We start from the raw sequence: 14071 nt of genomic DNA on the forward strand, positions 1-14071 counted from the left end.
ACAATCCAATCATGAAATGGGCAAAAGACATGAAGAGAAATCTCACAGAGGAAGACATGGACATGGCCAACATGCACGTGAGAAAATGCTCTGCATCGCTGGCCTTCAGGGAAATACAAATCAAAACCACAATGAGATACCACTTCACACCAGTGAGAATGGGGAAAATTAAGAAGACGGTTAACAACAAATGTTGGAGAGGATGCGGAGAAAAGGGAACCCTCTTACACTGTTGGTGGGAATGTGAACTGGTGCAGCCACTCTGGAAAACTGTGTGGAGGTTCCTCAAAGAGTTAAAAATAGACCTGCCCTACGACCCAGCAATTGCTCTGCTGGGGATTTACCACAAAGATACAGATGCAGTGAAACGCCGGGACACCTGCACCCCGATGTTTATAGCAGCAATGTCCACAATAGCCAAACTGTGGAAGGAGCCTCGGTGTCCATCGAAAGATGAATGGATAAAGAAGATGTGGTCTATGTATACAATGGAATATTACTCAGCCATTAGAAACGACAACTACCCACCATTTGCTTCGACGTGGATGGACCTGGAGGGTATTATGCTGAGTGAAATAAGTCAATTGGAAAAGGACAAACATTATATGGTCTCATTCCTTTGGGGAATATAAGAAATAGTGAAAGGGAATAAAGGGAAAGGAGAGAAAATCAGTGAAAATAGTAGTGAGGGTGTCAAAACATGAGACACCTAACTCTGGGAAATGAACAAGGGGTAGTGTTAGGGGAGTTAGGCAGGGAGTTGGGTTGACTGGGTGATGGGCACTGAGGGGGGCACTTGATGGGATGAGCACTTGGGTGTTATGCTGTATGTTGGCAATTGAACTTCAATAAAAATAATTTTTTAAAGTAAGTAAAAAAATAAACAATAACACATGAATAAGCAAATAAAAAGAATCAGACCTATAAATATAAATAGAACAAACTGATGGGTAGGGGGCAGATGAATGGGCAAAATAGGTGAAGGGGAGTGGGAGATATTGTATTCTAGTTATGGGATGAGTAAGACAGGAATAAATGGCACAGAATAAGGAATATACTCAATGATAAGATAATAGCATTATATGGTGATAGATGGTAGCTACACTTGTGAACCCAGCATAATGTAAAGACTTGTCAAATCGCTATATTAATACATGAGACTAATGTAACATTGTGTCAACTCTACTCAAGTTGGAGAAAAAATATTGAAAAAATAAAAATTAAAAAAATAAAATATACTTTTAATGTGTGGCAACCTATTAATGTCTTACCTGGGAAACTGTTAAAATATGGGAAATTGCAGTAATGAAAATAATCTAATGTTCCAGAATATAAGCTAGAATCATGTCATTTTAAGGTAATAAAGAATGTCAAGTTTCTCCATATGCCTGTGATGAAAGCACAGGATCCAGACTTCCAGCACCAGATGAGTAAAAAGCCAGATGAACTCCATGTGACTTAATAACAGGAGTAAAGCACAGTGTCTGGAGGCAGGAACTGAGAACAGGAGCCCCGTGGATGCCCCAGATCAGAGCTGTGGAGCTCCCAGGATGCAGTGAGGAGGGGGATACAGGCAGAGAACAGGGTGTCCCCTTGAGTTAAGGAAACAGGGATGAGAATTCAAGGCGGGAAGGGCAGTCTCGGGTCCAAGTATCAAGGAGGTACTTGCTGCAATGGGGCAGTTGAACAAAATCAGAGGAGTCTGATCAGAGTTTGGTAAAAGAATCTGTTAGCACAATTGGCCCAATCTGTAAATATTCCTTTATCTAAATTTTTAAAGAAGTTTCTGGTCTTTTAAAAAATGTGTAATTGAGGGGGTGCCTGGGTGGCTCAGTTAAGTCACCACCTCTTGATTTTGGCTCAGGTCATGGGATCCAGCCAGGTTCTGCATGCTCAGCAGGGAGTTGGAGCCCGCTTGAGGTTCTCTTCCTCTCCTTCTGCTACTCCCCCTGCTTGTGTTCTCTTTCTCTAAAACAAATAAATCTTTTAAAACAATGTCTAATTGGCATTGTTGTGAAATTATGTGGTTTTTATGATACCAATTCTTTGAAATGTTTGAGACTACTTCATAGCTTAGCATTAGGTCATTTTTTTAAAAACCGTGATTCAAAAAGTGTTTTCATTAACTTTTGAATGTAGAATTCTATATATTTATTAAGGTAAATACATTAATTGTGCTATCAAAAATTCCATATTTTAGTGCCATGGGGGGTGGGTAGCTTTTCTACCAGTTACTGATAATGACAGGTTAAAAATACATCTGTAATGGATTTGTCAATTCTTCTGTCAATTTTTGCTTTATATATTTTGAAGCTATATTGTTATAGCTTCAAAACTATGAGTTCATTTTCTCTTGGTAAAATAACTTTTTATTGTTATGTAATTACCTTCCCTTCCTCTTTTTTTTTTTTTTTTTACTTATTTATTCATGAGAGACACAGAGAGAGAGAGAGAGGGGGGGGGGGGCAGAGACGCAGGCAGAGGGAGAAGCAGGCTCCATGCAGGCAGCCTGATGTGGGATTCGATCCTGGGTCTCTAGGATCAGGCCCTGGGCTAAAGGCAGGCGCTAAACCGTTGAGCCACCCAGGCTGCCCACCTTCCCTACTTCTAGTAATATTTTTTTAACATGTTATTTCTTATAGAACTAAATGCAGCCACATGAATTTACTTTGGCCAATATTTGTCAGGTGTACCGTTTTCCAACATTCTACTTTTAAGATGTGTGTATCCTTGTTTTATCATATAGCTATGTTTTAAAAAATCTAGTTTTATAGTTTGGAAAGTTCAGTCCATGTGCATATCTAGTGACTACTGATAGACTTGGATTTATCGCTGCCATCTCCTTATGTACATTTGTCCAAATTTTTGTTCGTTTTTGTGTGTGTATGTGGTTTACTTTATTTGTCCTCCCTCTCCCCTCTATACCTCTGCATACTTATTTGTAAATTGCACACTAAATATTGTGAGTTTTATCAAGGACAGTTTCTCTATAGCAGCACAACTATGATGAATATGTTCATGTAGTTTCTAATTTAAGAATGACCTGTAGTGGTGGAGAAACTGGTTCAAGGTTTTTGTATTATTGTAGTGATAGATTTTTACTTGGTTTGGTGCTGGGTTACTTTAGCTTGATTGAAGGAATCATGAAGATTTTCATATTTTTCTGGGTTACTTTAGCTTGATTAAAGGAATGGGTTACTTTAGCTTGATGAAAGGAATCATGAAGATTTTCATATTTTTCAGTATTTTGCAATAGTTCAGACAGCTCTCAAAAGGGAATAAAGTTAGTTAAATAAAGAAAGGTATCAATTAAAAGTAGTAAAGAAATACTTTATTCCGTACTACTCCAACAGAGGAGAGCGGCTTCAGTAAAATTGAATTCAACTCCCAATACAGCAAGGAGAGTTGCGGATGGACAGAAGCAACAAGCAGAGTAAAGGGGTTAGTGGATGGAAAAATACCAAAAGGAGACTGCAAAATTGGGGGATTCCTGCGAACCTGTCTCAATAGGATTTTTGGTAAAGGCAGCCCAAGGACGTAGACATCAAAAGTAGGGGATAAGGCATTTGATCAGATACCAAGAATGGGGCATCTTCCTAAACTGACTTAGCCGGATGTTCGGTAAAACGAAGGCTCCGCAGGCTAGAGACTGGGCCCAATAGGGCCTAGTAGAACGAGAACTCAGAGGGAACTGTCTGAAGTTTGGTCAAGTCTCTGTCACAGCAATAGAAAGGCAGAAGAAATCAGCGGTTACCTTTATAAAACCAAGCATTACAATCTACGCTACCATATGTGGCCCAAATGTCATCTATTTCTCCAAGTTCCAGCGACAGATCCAGCTGAAGGGACTCTGGCCATATTTTTAACTGGAAACTTTCGCTGCATTGTACGCGTGCTAGTGGTGAGCACCCAGCGTGGCGCCTGACACTGAGCCCGGGTGGGGTACAGTGATCACTGTTCACGGAGGGCCCACTCTGTGTACGGTTACTGCCTTCTGACAACTGTGCAAGGGACTCGTTATTTCCAAGAGGAAAGCGAGGCTTAGTTAGGGCTCTAACGAGGGGCGACTTCGGGGTAACCGGACAAGGTCGTCACGCAGTCCTCTTCCAGCTTCCAGAGACGAAAAACCACCACCGACAAGAAGCCAAGCTGGAAGCCAGCCGGAAGCCATTAGGGTCCTTCCCCTGGAATGTCTCACCCTTCCGCGGGCTGCGCCTGCGCGCTCCAACGGCCGCGCCGCACCCCTGCGGCCTTGTGGGAAATGTAGTCTGGCGCCCTGGAGGCAGGCGCCGCAGGGCTGCGTTCGCACTGGTGGCTCCCGCTCCGCCGCGAGAGGGTGAGTGTGGGGCCACGGTGAGACGCACCATATTGGGGTGGCGCCGGGCGGAGGACCAGGCAGGAGGCCGGGAGGACCAGGACGGCTGGGCGAGGCCCCGGAGGGGCGGGGCCGGCGGCGGATGGGCCGGGGGCCGCGTCCTCTCTTCCCTGCGCCGCGCTGGGCCGCTCACTCCAGGTGCGCGCTCTCTCGCCCCGGGATCCGGGCCGGGTAGGAACACCCAGAGCGGAGGGCCGCCACCTGTCGGGAGCGGCGAGGGCGGGGGACCTGGTGCGACCGTCCCAGGCCCGAGGGCTCCACCCTGCCGCGGGCTTTCCCCGGGCCCGGCTTCGGAAGTCTCGGGCGGTGCTGCACCCGGTGCGCGGTCTCAGGGCTGCAGCACCTGCCCTTTGTGTCCGCCTCCTCTGGCGGACGCGCCCTCTGTGATCACCGATCCGAGCGGCGCTGGCGCCCGCTCCCCTTCACTGTCTCCTGAGAATGGGGAGGCCCACCCGTGCAGATTTCTATTTCAGGGAATCCTTTAATTTCTTTTTTTATTTTTTTTATTTTTTTTAAATTTTTTTTTTAATTTTTTATTTATTTATGATAGTCACAGAGAGAGAGAGAGAGGCAGAGACACAGGCGGAGGGAGAAGCAGGCTCCATGCACCGGGAGCCTGATGTGGGATTCGATCCCGGGTCTCCAGGATCGCGCCCTGGGCCAAAGGCAGGCGCCAAACCACTGCGCCACCCAGGGATCCCTAATTTCTTTTTTTAAAGCAATTTTTTCTCCGCCCCTCCCACCCCCCAAAAGAAAGTTCCCTATAGGAAAATAGAAAATTCAGAGGAGCATAAAGAAAAAAATTATATGAAAACTCAAAATCTGCATGTTGGCATATAAACATAGAAAGGCTTTGTTTTTACACAAAGATGTGGACATTGGTGTCCTTTTCTCTATTTACTTTTAAAACTGCGATTTGAAATACATTTGGAAAGGTTTTAAGGTGCACAAATATTAAGTTCCACGATTTTTTACAAATGTTTTTATCTACGTAAATACCAATCGGACCAGGTGGAGAATAAACTTTTTAAAAAACAGTATTTTGAAAACATCGAGTTTTACCAGTTTTTAAAAACAACTGTCATTTTAAAGAGTGTGAAAAAACTATGTCTGTGCCATATTCAATCCTCCCTTTAAGGCCTTTATATTCTTTCTCAGGTTTTTTTTACCCCCCTCATGTTAAAAACAATATAGGCCATCTGGCTGCATACATCTTTGCATTCCAGTCTCATTCTTTAAATCTCTTTGGATGAAACTTCAGAGTCATACTGTAAGGCTTTTGATACCCTCTGTCTTACTCCAGAAAAGCAGTAGTTTATGAACATTTGCAATGTAAAGGGTGCCTGATGGACCCACAAGTCTGGGTGTTCCTATTCAACTTTCTGAGAGGTGCAAACTATAGGGTTGTTTAAGTTTGTTTTCAACACTAATGAATATTTTGATGCAATTTTGAGTTTTGTTTTTAAATTCTGTATTTGATATACAGTGTTTTACTAGGCAGAAACATTGCATTTCATAAGGTTACAAACAAAAACCTTCCCTTCAAGTTTGGGTCTTTGACATCATTGTTAGGGGGCCTTCTCTCCCATTATCACAAAATTGTTCATCTGCCTTTCTTCTGGTACTTTAGTTTGATTTTATGTACAATTTCTATTCATTTCCAAATGATAAGCCCTTGTTCCAAGTTATGACTAATTATTTTTTTTCACTGAATTCTTATATATAAAATTTTTTCTGAACTCTTTGTGTTGGTAGGATTTTAATTGAGGCTTCAGAGAACTTGTTTATTTGTTTTATTTAGGCTGTAATTTACCATCCCCTCAGCATGGTGCCTGGTACACAGTAGGTGGTCAACACTATCTGGTGAATGAATGACTCAGCCTGTTCCAGAACACTGTGTTCTAATTATTATAGCTTTAGGATATCTGGCAGGCAGATTCTCCCTCACCACTCTTCCCTTTCACATGTTTCCTGGCTGTCAAATGACACAATTAATTTAAAAAAATCTTTTCCATAATTATCTTAAAAATACTATTACTTAGGTATAACTTGGTTAGGAACATGTTAAGTTTATAAGGTAATTTCAAGGAAGTGACAATTTAGATATGGTGACAGCCTATCCAGGAATACAGTATGTCTCTCTTCATCCTTCTTTATATATCTACATAAGCTTAGCAAAATAAACTTCATAAATAAAAATTATAGTTTTCCTTAAGTAGGTGCTATACATTTCTTATTTGGTTGATCTGTAGGTATTTAATTTGTGGTTGTTGCAGGAGTCTCATTTCTCATGGCTTCTTTTCCTTCCTTCAGCTCTCCCTCCTCTGGATCCTGCCTATCTCCTAGGAAGGACGGCACTGGAAGGAAAGAGAAGGCAATGGCTGTTGGGCCTCTGCCATCTGCAGCTCAGGTGAGCTCATCTTTCCTCTCTGAACCCTCTCCCTTACTCCTTACCACTTACTTAATCCTGTGCTGTGTGGGGGCATCACTGCAGAGGATGGGGCTGCTGAGGTCTCCAAATGCTGGATATTTCCCACACTGCCTGTTAGTGTCCCTCAGCTCTGTCCTCAGTGGCCACCTCCTTATTTAACTGGAAGCCCTGGCCTCCTGAGCTTTTGGTGCCATTAGGCATCATCAATGGAACAAAAGTCATGAAAGATGATCTGGGTGCTTATAGGGAACATAAAAGAGGTCATATCTCTACAAGATACAGTCAGGATGATTATACGTGAACGTGATAGTAAGTATGACCAGGTACCCAGATTGTCAGTGTTCCAAGATTTGTGGCAACCAGGAGAAGTAGGGTGGGATGGATATAACTGGACAAGATTTGCTATCCTGGAGTTAAAGTGTCCCAATTTTAAATCCTGACTCTACCAACAATGGCTGCATTGTCTTGGGTAAGTAACCTGAATTTCCTGAAGTTCCCTCATGGTGATGACGGACACCTACTTGATATTACTAAGCATTTCATGTGGCTTATTTCATTTAGTAATAACGTATCTCATAGGTTTGTTGAACGTTCAAGGGAAATAATGTAAGTAAAAAGTGCTCAGCATGGTTACTGTAATGTTAGAGGGTACTTGGTAAGGCATTCTTAGCATTATTTTAGCTTGGCATTTTAGTTTTGGAGGTGGAGCAAATGGAGCAGTGACTGGTAATGAGGGAATCAAATACAAAGTTTGGGGTCAAGTATTAGGAAGGGGGAGTTTGTGTGTCTGGCAGGGTGATAGGCATGGGGGTGGAAGAGGAAGAATTTTGATAAGGGAGTCAGCATGTTCCTAGCTTTTCTAGGAAGAAGCTAAAGGAAATCAGGTGGTGAAAAAGTAGTGAGGAGCCCAGGGCTTTTGTCCTGAGAGATCACTTTGAAAATGGAACCTGCTAGGGGTACCTGGGTGGCTCAATTGGTGAAGTGTCTGCCTTCAGCTCAGGTCATGATCCTGGTCCTGTATTGGCCTCCTTGCTCAGCAGGGAGCCTGGGTCTCCCTCTCCCTCTGCTGCTCCCCCCTGCAAATAAATAAATAAATAAATAAATAAATAAATAAATAAATAAATAAATAAATAAATAAATAAATAAATAAATAAATAAATAAATAAATAAATAAATAAATAAATAAATAAATAAATAAATAAATAAATAAATAAATAAATAAATAAATAAATAAATAAATAAATAAATAAATAAATAAATAAATAAATAAATAAATAAATAAATAAATAAATAAATAAATAAATAAATAAATAAATAAATAAATAAATAAATAAATAAATAAATAAATAAATAAATAAATAAATAAATAAATAAATAAATAAATAAATAAATAAATAAATAAATAAATAAATAAATAAATAAATAAATAAATAAATAAATAAATAAATAAATAAATAAATAAATAAATAAATAAATAAATAAATAAATAAATAAATAAATAAATAAATAAATAAATAAATAAATAAATAAATAAATAAATAAATAAATAAATAAATAAATAAATAAATAAATAAATAAATAAATAAATAAATAAATAAATAAATAAATAAATAAATAAATAAATAAATAAATAAATAAATAAATAAATAAATAAATAAATAAATAAATAAATAAATAAATAAATAAATAAATAAATAAATAAATAAATAAATAAATAAATAAATAAATAAATAAATAAATAAATAAATAAATAAATAAATAAATAAATAAATAAATAAATAAATAAATAAATAAATAAATAAATAAATAAATAAATAAATAAATAAATAAATAAATAAATAAATAAATAAATAAATAAATAAATAAATAAATAAATAAATAAATAAATAAATAAATAAATAAATAAATAAATAAATAAATAAATAAATAAATAAATAAATAAATAAATAAATAAATAAATAAATAAATAAATAAATAAATAAATAAATAAATAAATAAATAAATAAATAAATAAATAAATAAATAAATAAATAAATAAATAAATAAATAAATAAATAAATAAATAAATAAATAAATAAATAAATAAATAAATAAATAAATAAATAAATAAATAAATAAATAAATAAATAAATAAATAAATAAATAAATAAATAAATAAATAAATAAATAAATAAATAAATAAATAAATAAATAAATAAATAAATAAATAAATAAATAAATAAATAAATAGTAAAGTTTTAAAAAATAGAAAGAATATGGAACCTGCTAGTTTTTACTAGAACCTTAAGTTGTTGCTTCTCTGGAAAAAGAAGGAGAAATCAAGGGGACTTGGCCCCAGGAGACCTTCAATTTTTTTGTTTGCTTTAAGGTTAGGCTTACTTAACTTTGCAATCCCACAGGACTCGTGGTGTTCTCTCTATTCATAAGATCATGTATTAGAGTTCTCTCAGATATGTCACTTGTGTATTTATCAAAAGAAACAGTTTAAAGAAGGCTTCATGGAGACAAGTACTAACTGTTGTGATTTCTTTTTGTACTACTTTCTCTCCTTAGTATTATCAAGCTCAGTTATAAAAGGCAATATAACTCAAAAAATAAGCAGAAGAAAGAGGGAGTTTCTGGAAAAGAAGGTTTGGGAGGGAGTGTTCAGAAGATTTTGGTTGATGAAGGTTGTCTTTTGATTGTCAGGAGCCTTGATTTTACTTTATTTAGTTAAAATAGGGTTAATTGAGTTTTTAAATTAGCTTTTTTTTCCAGGTGTAATTTTACATAAAATAATCCATTTTAAGCATATTAAATTCATCGAGTTTTGACAAATTTATGCACTAACATAATCACCACCCCAATCAAGCTATGGAACGTTTTCATTACTCCAGAAAGTGTCATCACCCCCTTCCGTCCACATCCCCGGCCTCAGGCAATCACTGGTTTGATTTCTGAATACCTTAGTATGTGTTTCCTAAAAACAAGCTTTTCATTTTATTTCACCAGAATACAATTAACAAGTGAGGACACTGCCATGGACACAGTTAGCTAATCTACAAACCTTAACACATATTTTGACACAAATGTCCTTTATCTGGTCCAGGACCCAATCCAGATCATAACTGGCTTTGAGCTGTCTCATTTCCTTAGCCTCCCTTAACCTGGAACAGCTCCCCAGTCTTTGTCTTGGATGATCTAGACAGTTACACCTGGGACGTATCAGCGAAGCATTTGAACTGTTCTACTTTTTCCATCTTTCCTTTGTAGGCTGATGATGTGACTATGAATCCCCCAAGTATGACTTGTGTTTGCTTTTAAGCTTTTCTTTTTCTGAATATACATACTAGGCCTGTTACAACTATAATATATACTTGCAGGTCTCAAGCCCTCAAAAATAAGCATGGACATACATTCTTCAGGCCTTTTAAATACGTTTATATCCTTGCCCAGTTTTATACTGGGTGGTTTGTATATAAAAGAAGCCTTTTGTGCAGGATTTGATACTAATCCTTTGCCATAAATTGTCAATATTATTTATTCCCTGTCATTTCTTTTAAATTTGTTTATAACATCTGCTACAAATAAGTTTTGAAGTTTTATGCAGTTACCTTTCCTCCCCTTTGTTTGGCTTTGGAATCAGGCTATGAAAGGCTTTCTGTATCTAACATTATATAAATATTTTTCTACGTTTTCTATTAGTTTTATCATTTTAAATTGACATATTTTAAATTCTCTGAGCTATCTGGAATTTATTGTATATAATGTGAGGTTGGAATTTAACTTCATTAACAATGTGGTATAGCATTTCATCATCCATCCATTTGCTAAATAGGGAGTAAGCACCTGCCTACCACGCATTAGGCAGTATTCTGGACGTTGGGAAAATGGCAGTGAGACAGACTAGGTCTCTTTCTCCTAGATCCTGCCTTACAGAAAGGGGAGGCAGGAGAGAAGAAGGAATAATTACTGAGGACGTTGTTAGGTGCTGTGATAGCCACACAGCAGGGCAGCATGGTGGAGTTTAATGTCTGTTTTAGCTGGGCAGAGCCAGAGTGACACTCTTGAGGAGATGGAATTCCAACTGATGTAATATCCTGAATAATCTGCTGCTTCTCCATAGATTGGAAATGCTGCCTTTAATGTATACTATATTTATATATATATTACACAAGTTTTTCTGGATTCTGCTCAATTCCTGCTGCTATTCCTGCTATATAATACATTATTTTGTTTTAGAATTTGTTATTTCATAAAGCAAATCTCCCCTTTTCAAATTTTTAATTCCTGTACTGCTCTTTTACATTTATTCTTATAGTTAAATTTTATTAACTATTACCAAGTTCTAATAGTAAGTTAAAAAGTATGCAATTCTTGGGACACCTGGGTGGCTCAGCAGTTGAGCGTGTGCCTTCAGCTCAAGGCGTGATCCCGGGATTTGGGATCAAATGCCACATCAGGCTCCTTACAGGGAGCCTGCTTCTACCTCTGCCTATGTCTCTGCTTCTCAATCTGTGTCTCTCATAAATAAATAAAATCTTTTTTAAAAAAAGTATGCAATTCTGATTTGAATTCCATTAAATCTATATCAATTTGTTTTTTTTTTTTTTTTTTTTTTTTTTTTTTTTTTTTAAGTTTTTATTTATTTATGATAGTCACAGAGAGAGAGAGAGAGGCAGAGACACAGGCAGAGGGAGAAGCAGGCTCCATGCACCAGGAGCCTGACGTGGGATTCGATCCCGGGTCTCCAGGATCGCGCCCTGGGCCAAAGGCAGGCGCCAAACCGCTGCGCCACCCAGGGATCCCAATCTATATCAATTTGAAGAAGACAACCATCTTTTACAAAGTTTACTCTTCCTATTGAATAAGAAAAAACTACCCTTCATTTTATTCAGATCCTTCATTATGGCTTTTAAGTCTGATCACAAGAATCTTGTATATTCCTATTAAGTGTATTCTGAGGTTTCATTTTTTGTTGCTATTGTGATTGCGGTTTTTTTTTTTTAAACTGGATTGATGGGGCACCTGGGGGGCTCATTTGTTTAAGCCTCTGACTCTTGGTTTTGGTGCAGCTATGATCTTAGGGTCATGGATTAAGCCCCACATTGGGCTCTGCACTCTGCAAGGAGTCCACTTGAGATTCTCTCCCTCTGATTCTGCAGCACCCCCAACCCACAGGCTCATGTGCACATGTGTTGTCTCTCAAATAAATAAATAAATCTTAAATAAAAATCAGATTGCTGAGAATTATATCTGAGACATTTATTGCTGTAGTGCATCAAATTTCATCACTGTCATTACTTTTTTATAAATTATACTTTGATCATTTAAAATATTCCCATTTATCCCATTTGATCCTCAGTCTTTTCAAAGATAACAATAACAAAAAGTCTGTATCTTTAGGCTCAAGGAAACCTTTTACACGAATGAGACCATGAAGCTGCTTATTTCAAACACCATGAGTTACTTTACCCTGTGCTTTTTTTAAAAAAAATTTTTAAAAAGACTTTATTTATTTATTCATGATAAGAGAGAGAGAGAGAGGCAGAGACAAAGGCAGAGGGAGAAGCAGGCTCCATGCTGGGAGTCTGACTCCCAGACTGGGACTGAGTCCCAGATCCTGGGACTCCAGGATCATGCCCCCGGCCAAAGGCAGGTGCCAAACCGCTAAGCCACCCAGAGATCCCTACCCTGTGCTTTTAATGTAGAGCTGGAGAGAAAAGTGGAAAGGAGAAAGGAGAAACTTCTGAAGGGAGTTACACAACAAATACACTTTATGAACATCATTAAGTCTTACGTTAGCCTTTTATTTTTTTTTTTAAGATTTTATTTATTTATTCATAGAGACCCAGAGAGAGAGAGAGGCAGAGACACAGGCAGAGGGAGAAGCAGGCTCCATGCAGGGAACCTGACGTGGGACTCGATCCCAGGTCTCCAGGATCACACCCCCGGCTGCAGGTGGCGCCAAACCGCTGCACCACCGGGGCTGCCCACGTTAGCCTTTTAAAATGCTCTTACTTCCCTAAATCATTCAGGAGCCGTCTACAGCTCAGAGGTCCACAGGATATTTCATAAGAGAGAGCAGCTCTGGGAAACTCTTGGGAGCTTTGCACTAAAGCCAATGGGAATCCAGGGAAGGGGGGAAGACAGCCCATAGCAGTCAGAATCTGGGTTTTTAATTTTGCCCAATATATTCAGCTAATGAGGCAATTTTTGAAAACAACAAAAAAAGGTACATTAATTTTTGGAAAGAGAATATCCTATTTCTGATGTTACCTTTTTTCTCAAAGAAGGGGCTTATAAAGCATAAGCCCCTTGTATGTTTCCACATACATTCTATTTTATCTGATTTTCATATGTTCTCAGCCCAGTTTCTTTTTTCTTTTTTTCTTGCATTTTTTATTTGCACTGGCCTGCTGTATCTTGTCTCTGCCCACCCCCTACACACACACACACACACACACACACACACACACACACTTTTTAACTTTCTGGTGCTTTAGGTATGTCTCTTGTATGTCCTAGATTTGAAACCAATTTTAGTGTTTTTGTCTTTTTTTAATATTTTTTTTTATTTTTTAAAGATTTTATTTATTTATCAGAGACACAGAGAGAGAGAGAGAGAGAGGCAGAGACACAGGCAGAGGGAGAAGCAGGCTCCATGCTGGGAGCCCGATGTGGGACTCCATCCCGGTCTCCAGGATCACGCCCTGGGCTGAAGGCGGCGCTAAACCGCTGAGCCACCCGGGCTCCCCGTGTTTTTGTCTCTTAATAGAGAAAGTCAACTCATTCATGTATGTTGTTATACAAGTATCTTTTTCTGATTATCTATTTATTTTTATTATGGTTTCCTGTTTCCTTTCTTTACATTTGTTAAACTGATGCTTTTTCTTGGTTCCTTTCATAAAATGGAAATTCTGCTGTGTAATGTCCTACAAGTAGCTACCTCTACATCTCTTTACAATATTTGTAAGTGACTTTTAACATTTTATCTTGATATAGTTGATTAAATATTAGGAGAAAATAATGAGGTAGAAAGAGAATGAACTCTGTTTCAGTGCTGAACTTTTTCTAGAAGTTCACAGCAAGCAGGATGTAAAATACACACATTTCTTAGACGTGGGCTATGTCCCGTCTCTGGCATCCAGGCCTTTTCTCCCCTTTCCCCATTTACATGGTACAGCGCTCTCTGTCCTTAGTTGAAAGCCTCCCCATGGCTTTATCCCTGTTCCCTAGTCCTTACTTCTTTCCATACTCTCCTCTCCCATCTTTTCCACGGAAGT

The 14071-nt window shown here is 37.9% G+C and overlaps 2 protein-coding genes across 4 annotated transcripts in view; both read left to right on the forward strand.

Moving 5' to 3' along the window:
• LOC112932476 (zinc finger protein 354B) overlaps positions 1-14071 on the forward strand; it is a 63592-nt gene that overhangs the window by 32765 nt on the left and 16756 nt on the right. Inside the window, exons 1-2 of one of the 3 annotated variants that reach the window (XM_026015423.2) lie at positions 4257-4336; positions 6689-6785. The gene's annotated coding sequence lies outside the window, so the exon portion shown is untranslated. Of the gene's footprint in view, positions 4337-6688; positions 6786-14071 lie in introns of those variants that run through there. The other 2 variants (XM_026015425.2, XM_026015426.2) reach the window with 2 other exon arrangements.
• ZNF454 (zinc finger protein 454) overlaps positions 4255-14071 on the forward strand; it is a 54836-nt gene continuing 45019 nt past the window's right edge. Inside the window, exons 1-2 of the mRNA XM_072731846.1 lie at positions 4255-4336; positions 6689-6785. The gene's annotated coding sequence lies outside the window, so the exon portion shown is untranslated. The remainder of the gene's footprint in view (positions 4337-6688; positions 6786-14071) is intronic.

Source organism: Vulpes vulpes, chromosome 12, assembly GCF_048418805.1.
Source record: "Vulpes vulpes isolate BD-2025 chromosome 12, VulVul3, whole genome shotgun sequence".
NCBI lineage: Eukaryota > Metazoa > Chordata > Mammalia > Carnivora > Canidae > Vulpes > Vulpes vulpes.